General features: G+C 47.1%; 3 non-coding genes across 3 annotated transcripts; all 3 read right to left on the bottom strand.

Annotated features, from left to right (window-relative positions):
• Positions 1–1,274: 1,274 nt before the first annotated feature.
• Positions 1,275–1,390, bottom strand: LOC134989704 (U5 spliceosomal RNA). The gene has a single exon (XR_010194801.1). It is a non-coding gene; the product is annotated as a U5 spliceosomal RNA (small nuclear RNA).
• Positions 1,391–1,664: 274 nt separating this feature from the next.
• LOC134989705 (U5 spliceosomal RNA) lies at positions 1,665–1,780 on the bottom strand. Its single transcript, XR_010194802.1, has one exon. It is a non-coding gene; the product is annotated as a U5 spliceosomal RNA (small nuclear RNA).
• A 287-nt stretch (positions 1,781–2,067) lies between these two features.
• Positions 2,068–2,183, bottom strand: LOC134989703 (U5 spliceosomal RNA). Its single transcript, XR_010194800.1, has one exon. It is a non-coding gene; the product is annotated as a U5 spliceosomal RNA (small nuclear RNA).
• Between the last annotated feature and the right edge of the window lie 7,494 nt (positions 2,184–9,677).

The following is a 9,677-nucleotide window of genomic DNA, read 5'->3' as shown; positions in this document are numbered from 1 at the left end:
TTGTAGGTTCTATCATCTCTGAAAATTGGATTTTTAATCTGGATATATTATAATATATTTTGTATATATATATGCCAAGGAGATGCAATAGGGTTATTAAGACCGGTTATCACTTCCTGGTCTATTGGATGGCAAAAAGGGAATGAATGGTTGGCAGTAGTGTATGCAGCTGCAGCAGTGTCCACAATTAATAGTATGCAGAGTAATGGATGCTTACAAGATCCGCATCACCGGAAGTGACGGGGCCGAGATAGAGCCTGCATCACAGGATGTTACACGAGCGGCGGTTAGGTGGAAGTCCAGTGGTTGGCGGAAGCCGCCAGGGACATCCACTATACAGAAGCGGTTGGCGGAAGTCCCGCTCCCTGGGCGTGGGTGGTTGGCGGAAGTCACCAGAGACATTAGTCCTGCGGGTAGGGAACCAGGAACACGGAGGAACAGGTACCAGATCCAGATACATGGGTCGCAGGACTGACACAAAGTTCAGGACAACCACAGGCTCATCCTGCAGCTCCTGATATACCCCTTCATGTGCAGGCATTGGCTGGAGTAGCCAAGCTCCGGATTGGCCGCCGCACTCAGACTGGGAAGGACTGTCATGGCGGCTCCCATGCCGCGGCCCGGCGGGAACGCGGCGTGCTCACATGCCCGCTGACAACAGGAGCGCTCCCAGGCCCAGGATGACATCTGGCGACAGCGAGACGGGTGACAGCAGAACGTAGGGATCCCGGACGGAGTCCGCACCGACGGAGAGATGTGACAGTGGTGAGTCGATTCCTGACATGTGCCTGCTTGTCAGTGGGTTATGCACCTTGCCAGATGTCAAATCTACATGGAGCAGCTGGAGGGGACAAGAGCAGGTTTGCAAAATATTGATAGAAGAGCATATATGTTGGCGCATTCTCCGTGATTGTGTCAGCTTACGTTTTGGTGCACTGCACTTTCCTCCACCCCATTTCAGCCTACAGCTAAGTTTTAGCCGTTTTGGTCAAGATCAAGTGTAGTCGCTTCTTGGCCTTTTGGTTGTGATCTTGTATCATGGTTGAAGGGTCTGCTGGATGGATTGTTTTCTTCATTGGCGAAAGACCGAAAATATTCCAGGATGGAAGGCTTGGGAACACTATCCGTTTTTCAGTTGTGGAAGAGAAGAAAGACCGGATTGGACTACATTCTATAGTAAAGGATATATTTCTATTAATTGACCCTCCCCTTATATGTGTCTGTCTTTTAATAAAGCTTCGGGCTTGTGATTCCATCTTTAAACCGATAAACGAAACCCCAATAAGATGGGGCATGCAAAAATTGAGATAAAACTCAGTTTTGCTCCTCTCCACGGAAATCTTTAGTAAAAGGCGAAAGATTTATTCGTTCTGAAGAGAAACCAGAGCATAACCAAGATTCCTCCTGTCGCCTGAGTGCCGTGCCAGCAGTCCTCATTCAGCTCAAAGTGAGCACCCAATTTGAAAGAAAGAAAGCAGATTTCTCACCAGGCTTCCCCTTGCTATAAGCATGGTTTGTACTCTTTTCCACGTACTCCCAGATCTTTCAAGCAAGTAACATGGTCAAGAAAGTTCTGTTTGAAAAGAAACAAACATTTACTGTCATTTCTATGCAAATGAGCTTACATTAAAGCACACCCGTTCTATCTTTAAACCGATAAAAGAAACCCCAATAAGATGGGGCATGCAAAAATTGAGATAAAACTCAGTTTTGCTCCTCTCCACGGAAATCTTTAGTAAAAGGCGAAATATTTGTTCGTTCTGAAGAGAAACCAGAGCATGACCAAGATTCCACCTGTCACCTGAGTGCCAAGCCAGCAGTCCTCATTCAGCTTAAAGTGAGCGCCCAATTTGAAAGAAAGAAAGCAGATTTCTCACCAGGCTTCCCCTTGCTATAAGCATGGTTTGTACTCTTTTTCCATGTGCTCCCAGATCTTTCAAGCAATTAGTATGGTCAAGAAAGTTCTGTTTGAAAAGAAACAGGCATTTACTGTCATTGTTATGCAAATAAACTTACATTAAAGCTACCAAGAAAGCACACTCGTTCTGTCTTTAAACTGATAAAAGAAACCCCAATAATATGGGGCATGCAAAAATTGAGATAAAACTCAGTTTTGCTCCTCTCCACGGAAATCTTTAGTAAAAGGCGAAAGATTTGTTCGTTCTGAAGAGAAACCAGAGCATGACCAAGATTCCTCCTGTCGCCTGAGTGCCGTGCCAGCAGTCCTCATTCAGCTCAAAGTGAGCGCCCAATTTGAAAGAAAGCAGATTTCTCACCTGGCTTCCCTTGCTATAAGCATTCAGGTGTCTTTATCAATTGTTGCATTTAAAAAATCAAGCAATTATGGAACACAATGTTGCGACAATGTAACCCTATTTGCAAAATAGTACTAAATAAGTTTGTCGATGTAAGACATTTGCAAAGGCGCATCCAAAACACGCTGGAAAATGCAACTGAATCTGTTTTTGGAGGCTAGAATAGGAAATGTGCATTGGTCCTACAAGTACTGAAAGCTCTTCTCCCATCTCCCTTTTCTGAAAAGCCATTTAATATATGGTTCCCAGATAGGGGACATACTGTATCAGATATTGGCTTTCAAAAGCAGCAAATATCATACCACTTCTATTGCCATCAAAGATAAACATTGATTGTTTTCAGATATTGGATTGAAAAAGCAGTCTTTATTGACATAAATAAGCAAAAAAAACATACATAAACATTACACACATAAGTACCGTGTTGCAGCACAGCCAAAACACAATACAAATGCTGACGGTATAGTACAGTTCAAGAATTACAGCACAGGCCAGCCTACACTATAAATCATGAACTGCACTATACATTTAAACTATACAATAATACAACAGTTAATAAGGCTATGGGTGTGGAGTGTAAGAGAGTGAGGGAATCACAAGCCCGAAGCTTTATTGAAAGACAGACACATATAAGGGGAGGGTCAATAAATAGAAAGATATCCTTTACTATAGAAGGTAGTCCAATCCGGTCTTTCTGCTCTTCCACAACTGAGCAGCTGTGCGCCATTGGTCCCATACACCTCACATACTCTGGTCACTGTAAGGGTGCAGGGCGCAGGGGGGGGCGCCCTGGGCAGAATATAAACCTCTTTTTGGCACTGTATATATGTATGAGCCCCTGCCAATTTTACAGTTTAAGCGGGACAGAAGCCCGCCGCCGAGGGGGCGGGGCTTCTTCCTCAGCACTCACTAGCGCCATTTTTTCTCCACAGCACCGCTGAGAGGAAGCTCACGGACTCTCCCCTGCTTATACCACGGTAGACAAGAGGATTGTAAAGAGAGTGGGGGCACATAATTCAGCGCAAATTACATACAGCAGTGCTACTGGGCAAACATTAAGTTACTGTGTTATTCCTGGGTTATATAGCGCTGGGGTGTGTGCTGGCATACTCTCTCTCTGTCTCTCCAAAGGACCTTGTGGGGGAACTGTCTTCAGAAAAAGCATTCCCTGTGTGTGTGGTGTGTCGGTACGCATGTGTCGACATGTCTGAGGAAGAAGGCTATATTAGAGAGGAGCGGAAGCAAATGAATGTGGTGTCTCCGCCGACAGCGCCGACACCTGACTGGATGGATATGTGGAATGTTTTAAATGCTAGTGTAAACTCATTGCACAAAAGATTAGACAAGGCTGAAGCTTTGGGACAGTCAGGGTCTCAACCCATGCCTGATCCTATGTCGCAGGAACTGTCATGGTCTCATAAGCACCCACTATCCCAGATTGTTGACACAGATACCAACACGGATTCTAACTCCAGTGTCGATTACGATGATGCAAAGTTACAGCCAAAATTGGCAAAATCCATTCGATATATGATTATGGCAATAAAAGATGTTTTGCACATCACAGAGGAACCCCCTGACCCTGACAAGAGGGTACATATGTACAAGGGAAAGAAGTCTGAGATAACCTTTCCCTCCTCACACGAGCTGAACGAGTTATGTGAAAAAGCTTGGGAATCTCCAGATAAAAGACTGCAGATTTCCAAAAGGATTCTTATGGCGTATCCTTTCCCATCAACGGATAGGTTACGATGGGAATCCTCCCCTAGGGTGGACAAAGCATTAACATGCTTATCCCAGAAGGTAGCCCTCCCGTCCCAGGATACGGCTACCCTCAAAGAGTCTGCTGACCGCAAACAGGAGATTACCCTGAAGTCCATTTATACACATTCAGGTACCTTACTCAGACCGGCAATTGCGTCGGCCTGGGTGTGTAGTGACACGGACGGATACCTTATCTGAGGGGATGGATACCCTAGATAAGGATACTATTTTATTGACCCTGGGGCATATAAGAGATGCTGTCATATATATGAGAGATGCTCAAAGAGACATTAGTCTACTGGGTTCTAGAATAAACGCTATGTCGATTTCTGCCAGAAGAGTCCTATGGACACGGTAATGGACAGGTGATGCCGACTCAAAAAGGCATATGGAGGTTTTACCTTACAGGGGTGAGGAATTGTTTGGGGAAGGTCTCTCGGACCTAGTCTCCACAGCTACAGCTGGAAAATCAAATTTTTTACCTTATCAAATGCAGTCCTTTCGGTCACAAAGAAACAAGAAAGTGCGAGGTGCGTCCTTTCTTGCCAGAGGTAGGGGCAGAGGAAAAAAGCTGCACAACATAGCTAGTTCCCAGGAACAGAAGTCCTCCCCAGCCTTTACAAAATCTACCGCATGACGCTAGGGCTCCACTGGCGGAGTCCGGCCCAGTGGGGGCACGTTCTTCGGAGTTTCAGCCACATCTGGGTTTACTCCCAGGTGGATCCCTGGGCAATAGAAATTGTTTCTCAGGGTCACAAGCTGGAATTCGAAGAAGTGCCTCCTCGCCGATTTTTCAAATTGGCTCTACCAACTTCTCCCCAGGAAAGGGAGATAGTGTTATATGCAATACAAAAATTGTATCTTCAACAGGTGGTGGTCAAGGTTTCCCTCCTCCAACAAGGAAAGGGATATTACTCGACCATGTTTGTAGTCCCGAAACCGGACGGTTCGGTCAGACCCATATTAAATTTGAAATCCCTGAACCTATACTTGAAAAGGTTCAAATTCAAGACGGAATCGCTAAGAGTGGTCATCGCAAGCATGGAAGGGGGGATTTTATGGTGTCCCTGGACATAAAGGATGCATACCTTCATGTCCCCATTTATCCACCTCATCAGGCGTACCTCAGATTTGCGTTACAGGACTGTCATTACCAATTTCAGACATTGCCGTTTGGTCTCTCCACGGTCCCTGAGAATTTTCACCAAGGTAATGGCGGAAATGATGGTGCTCCTGCGCAAGCAAGGTGTCACAATTATCCCGTACTTGGACGATCTTCTCATAAAAGCGAGATCAAGAGAGCAGTTGCTGAACAGCGTATCACTTTCACTGAAAGTGTTACAGCAACACGGCTGGATTCTCAATATCCCGAAGTCGCAGTTGGTTCCTACGACTCGTCTGTCTTTCTTGGGCATGATTCTGGACACGGACCAGAAGAGGGTTTATCTCCCGATAGAAAAGGCCCAGAAACTCATGACTCTTGTCAGGAATCTATTGAAACCAAAACAGGTGTCAGTGCATCACTGCACTCGAGTCCTGGGAAAGATGGTGGAATCATACGAGGCCATTCCATTCGGCAGGTTCCATGCGAGGACTATCCAATGGGACCTACTGGACAAGTGATCCGGGTCACATTTACAGATGCATCGGTTGATCACCCTGTCCCCCAGGGCCAGGGTATCACTCCTGTGGTGGCTGCAGAGTGCTCACCTTCTCGAGGGAAGCAGATTCGGCATTCAGGGCTGGATCCTGGTGACCACAGACGCAAGCCTCCGAGGTTGGAGTGCAGTCACCCAGGGAAGAAATTTCCAAGGTCTTTGGTCAAGTCAAGAGACTTGTCTTCACATCAACATCATGGAACTAAGGGCTATGGCCCTCATTCCGAGTTGTTCGCTCGGTATTTTTCATTGCATCGCAGTGAAAATCCGCTTAGTACGCATGCGCAATGTTCGCGACTGCGCCAAGTAACTTTACTATGAAGAAAGTATTTTTACTCACGGCTTTTTCTTCGCTCCGGCGATCGTAATGTGATTGACAGGAAATGGGTGTTACTGGGCGGAAACACGGCGTTTCAGGGGCGTGTGGCTGAAAATGCTACCGTTTCCGGAAAAAACGCAGGAGTGGCCGGAGAAACGGTGGGAGTGCCTGGGCGAACGCTGGGTGTGTTTGTGACGTCAACCAGGAACGACAAGCACTGAACTGATCGCACAGGCAGAGTAAGTCTGGTGCTACTCTGAAACTGCTAAGTAGTTAGTAATCGCAATATTGCGCATACATCGGTCGCAATTTTAAGAAGCTAAGATTCACTCCCAGTAGGCGTAGGCTTAGCGTGTGTAACTCTGCTAAATTCGCCTTGCGACCGATCAACTCGGAATGAGGGCCCATATACAAAGCCCTACGTCAACCTTTTTCTGAAGACAGTTCCCCCAAAAGGCCCTTTGGAGAGACAGAGAGAGAGAGTATGCCAGCACACACCCCAGCGCTATATAACCCAGGAATAACACAGTAACTTAATGTTTGCCCAGTAGCGCTGCTGTATGTGCCCCCCCCCCCCCCATCTCTTTTCAACCCTCTTGTCTACCGTGGTATAAGCAAGGGAGAGTCCGGGGAGCTTCCTCTTAGCGGTGCTGTGGAGAAAAAATGGCGCTGGTGAGTGCTGAGGGAGAAGCCCCGCCCCACTGGCGGCGGGCTTCTGTCCCGCTTAAACTGTAAAATTGGCGGGGGCTCGTACATATATACAGTGCCCAGCTGTATATATGGTTTTTTTTTGCCTACACCCTTACAGTGACCGGAGTATGTGAGGTGTATGGGAGCAGTGGCGCACAGCTGCAGTGCTGTGCATTACCTTAGTGAAGATCATGAAGTCTTCTGCCACCTCTGAAGTCTTCTTTTCTTCTCATATTCACCTGGCTTCTATCTTCCGGCTCTGCGAGGGGGACGGCGGCGCGGCTCTGGGACGGACGGCGAGGGTGAGATCCTGTGTACCAATCCCTCAGGAGCTAATGGTGTCCAGTAGACTAAGAAGCAGGACCTTGCAACTCAGAGAGTAGGGCTGCTTCTCTCCCCTCAGCCCCTCGATGCAGGGAGTCTGTTGCCAGCAGTGCTCCCTGAAAATGTTAAACCTAACAAAATACTTTCTGTCAGAAAGCTCAGGAGAGCTCCTGAAAAGCACCCAGTCTCCACTGGGCACAGTATCAAACTGAGGTCTGGAGGAGGGGTATAGAGGGAGGAGCCAGTGCACACCCAGAACTAAATTCTTTCTTAAAGTGCCCATGTCTCCTGCGGAGCCCGTCTATCCCCATGGTCCTTACGGAGTCCCCAGCATCCTCTAGGACGTTAGAGAAAATAGGATTTTAATACCTACCGGTAAATCCTTTTCTGTTAGTCCGTAGAGGATGCTGGGCACCCGTCCCAGTGCGTACTGTGTCTGCAGTTATTAAATGGCCCTTAACTCCAGAACATTTATGTGGAGACAACTTTCCTGACTTGACCATCTTCCTTGGACGTTTTCCCCCTGTGTGACTGCTACCCAGCCTTGGAGGGTTGCATCCGTGGTACCTAGGATCCAGTCCTGGATCCCGAACCATCGCCCCTCTAGGAGGTGAGAACTGTGCAGCCACCAATGGAGTGAGATACTGGTCTTGGAAGATAGGATTATCCTCCGGTGCATGTGTAGGTGGGATCCGGACCACTTGTCCAACAGGTCCCACTGGAACACTCTGGCATGGAACCTGCCAAACTGAATGGCCTCGTAGGCCGCAACCATCTTCCCCAGCAACCGAATGCATTGATGTATTAACACTCTTGCTGGTTTCATAATCTGTTTGACCAGACTCTGGATCTCCAGAGCCTTTCCACTGGAAGAAAACCTCTTCTGTGTCCAGTATCACTCCCAAAAACAACAACCGCGTCATTGGGACCAACTGCGATTTTGGCAAGTTTAGGAGCCAACCATGTTGTTGAAGAACTGTCAGGGAGAGTACAATGTTTTGCACCAACTGGTCCCTGAATCTCGCCTTTATCAGGAGATCGTCCAAGTACGGGATAATTGTGACTCCTTGATTGCGAAGGAGAGCCATCATTTCCGCCATCACCCTGGTGAAAATCCTCGGAGCCGTGGACAGACCAAACGGCAACATCTGAAATTGGTAATGACAATCCTGAATTGCAAACCTCAGGTAGCTTGATGCAGTGGCTTAATGGGAACATATAAGTAGGCATCCTTTATGTCTACCAAAACCATGAAATCTCCTTCCTTCGGACTGGAGATCACTGCCCTGAGAGATTCCATCTTGAAATTTAATTTCTTTAGGTAGAAATTGAGGGATTTCAGATTTCAGATTGGTCTGACTGAGCCGTCCGGCTTCGGGACCATGAAGAGGCTTGAATAAAAACCTTCTCCTTGCTGACTAAGGCAGATTTGAACAATCGGTGAGGGGGAATATCTTGAAACCCCAGTTTGTACCCTTGGGACACTATTTGTAAAACCCACCAGTCCAGGTCCGAACGAATCCAGAACTGACTGAAGAGTTTTAGACGTGCCCCCACTGGTGCAGGCTCCTGCAAGAGAGCCCCAGCATCATGCAGTGGATTTGGCAGAAGCAGAGGATGATCTCTGCTCCTGCGATCTTGAAGAGGCTGCAGACCTCTTCCCTCTTCTCCTTCCTCTACCTGCAAAAAAAGGGGAATCTTAACTTCTTGCATATCTATTGGGCCGAAATGACTGCGTCAGATAATGATGCGTCTTCATCCGTTGGGAGGGAACATAGGGCAAGAAGGTTGACTTACCTGCGGGAGCTGCCGAGATCAAATCTACTAGGCCGTCACCAAACAAGGCTTCACCTTCATAGGGAAGAGACTCCCTTTCTTCTTGGAGTCAGCATCAGCATTCCCTTGGTGAATCCACAATGCCCCCTATCCGAGACTGCCATGAAATTGGCCCGTGAACTCAAGAGTCGTATATCCCTTGCAGTCTCACGCAAGTATGCTGCAGTGTCCTTGATATGATCCAACGTAAGGAGTATCCCATCTCTCCAGGGTATCTATATCGGATGACAAGGTATTCGACCAATTCTTGAATACTACTACTCACCCATGCGCATGTAATGGCAGGTCTAAGTAATGTACCCATGGTTACATAACTAGAAATAATGTAGCTTCCTGCATACGATCCGCTGGATTTGTGACAGGGCCCCGAGCAGAACAGGGGGTGACTCCCACTTTATTCTGTCTGCAGCGGGAAATGAATAAACAACTGGAATCCTTTTGGGGATTTGAAACCATCTTGTCAAGCTGGCCCAGACTTTCTCAAACAGAGATGGAGGAACGTAACATCAGCTTTCATTATATATCTATCTATATATATATATATACATATAGACCCCTTTGTCAGGAACAGTAGGGTCCTCAGTGATGTTAATATGTCCTTAATATCCACAATCATGTACTGAATGCTCCTTGCCAATATTGGATCTAATCAGGAAACATTATGGTTGACATAGGAATCAGTATCCGTGTCAGTATCAGTGTGTAGTAACTGGGCAAAATAACATTTTTGCTACCTCGCGGGGCCTGAGGGAAAAGAAGCATAGCGATGAA

This window comes from Pseudophryne corroboree, unplaced genomic scaffold (genome assembly GCF_028390025.1).
Source record: "Pseudophryne corroboree isolate aPseCor3 unplaced genomic scaffold, aPseCor3.hap2 scaffold_1121, whole genome shotgun sequence".
Classification (NCBI taxonomy): Eukaryota; Metazoa; Chordata; class Amphibia; order Anura; family Myobatrachidae; genus Pseudophryne; species Pseudophryne corroboree.
Note: the sequence above shows the minus strand (reverse complement) of the source record. Positions and strands in the feature narration are given on the sequence as shown.